The following is a 1798-nucleotide window of genomic DNA, read 5'->3' on the forward strand; positions in this document are numbered from 1 at the left end:
TGTGCTTGCTGGTCGAGTTTTTTTTGTGCCTGATGAAAAACTCATTTGAAGAAAAAGCATTTTGTTAAGTTTAGGTGGAAAAGTCCGTGCACAATATTAGTTTGGCAGATTTTGTCTTCCGACTTCCGTATTTCCCTCCATCTAATATGCTAAGCTAGGCTATTGTTCAAGTTTTTAAAGCCAGTTATTTTTTTGTATTTTAATTTTTGCTTAAAAATAAATTAAGTCTCAGAAAAAGCATTTTGAAAATAAATTGCGCCAGTCTGGCAGTTGTTTTTATCTTTTTAAACTTAGCTGTTCATACTTTTCTTCATCTGGGTCTGTTTGTGAATGGACGTTCAGTTTTCACTGGAACCACTGGTGACAATGTTGCTCTGATTTGTTAAGTGTTCAAACATCAAGGAAAAAGCTAAAAAGTATTTTCTTACCAAAAACTTGACATTATTTATTGTGTTTTTATGGCTCTTCAGTGATAAATCCTCCAAACGCTGAATGAAACAAGCTTCTTTGCGCAGTATTTGCACAAAGCAACATGCTAATGGTTTGACACATGATCGTTCTTATCTGTTATTTTTGGGCGCCAAAATGTAGATACAGGAACCAGTTAGCATGCTACAGCAGCGCAGCCCCAACATCTGGGCTGAGGAGCCTGGTGGACCTCAGTGGACATCTCAGATGTTAAAATGTACATCACAAACAGAGCACACATGAACAATCCTGTCTCCTTATCCTAAATTTTCCATCCAATTTTTATGCTAAGCTAGGCTAATGTGCAACTTAAAGTAAGTCAAAATGCTCATCCTAGAAGAGAATTTAAAGCCTTTGAACATGAGTTTGCATATTCTTTTTTCCCTCCTGTATGGTAATAATTTGACTTTGTGATGTTTGGAACACTGACCTGTTTTTGTCCAATATGTGTAAAACAGAGAAAGGCTTGTTTGGCAACTGCAGAACAGATGCAGTCAAGCTGCTCAGCTAATTGTTTTTTAGATGCTCTGTGATAATGGCTTCCTTCAGCATGGCTATATGTGCTTTAGTAGCTCTTCACTCAGCTGCTTTACCTAATGATTTTACACTGATGTCAGTAAACTTCATTTCCTGAACATTTGTTACAAAAACAACTTTCTCGATTTCACTGATAGAGTTTCTTTTTCAGACTTGAATAAACATTTGATAAATGACACCGGGCAACCTTCCAGTAAAATGTGTAGAAAACGTCTACATTTATAGTCGATCTTTGTTACATTAGTTCTGGTTGCTTAGTAAAGAAAGCTGCCCCCACATCAACTGTGAGCACCACACTGCCTCCTGTTCATGCTCGTGTGTAGTTTTTTTCTGTTTTGCAGCCACATGGACAATCTGTGGTTTCAGAGATGTTGCGTCTCATAATATCCGTCACACTGAGCCACCGTCTCCTGAGCTACATTTGCCACAGCGGCGTGCTGCCTCTGCTCGCCCATTTGGAGCTGCTGCTTGTTGTCAGGCTCATGCCGTCTCTTACTTTTACGCCATTTCATGTTTTTTATCTTTTATTGTAACGACATGTGGGCCTGTAACATTGTCTCTGTGCTCATGTGTGCGTGAGTCTGCATCCATGCGAGAGTGCATTAGCTTGCATCCTTATCTCTTTGTGTCTGAATGGATGGGTGTGCACTCTTTCCTGCACCACCAGTGTGTATCTTTATCTTTTATGTGTCCTTGATTTTGTGTGTGTGTATATGAGACATTTGCTTTTGTCTGAGTGCTTTGTGTCTGTATCCCCTTCAGTCTTATACATGTATATACTGTATGTATATAC

This window comes from Nematolebias whitei, chromosome 8 (genome assembly GCF_014905685.2).
Source record: "Nematolebias whitei isolate Nwh7 chromosome 8, NemWhi1, whole genome shotgun sequence".
Taxonomy (NCBI): domain Eukaryota; kingdom Metazoa; phylum Chordata; class Actinopteri; order Cyprinodontiformes; family Rivulidae; genus Nematolebias; species Nematolebias whitei.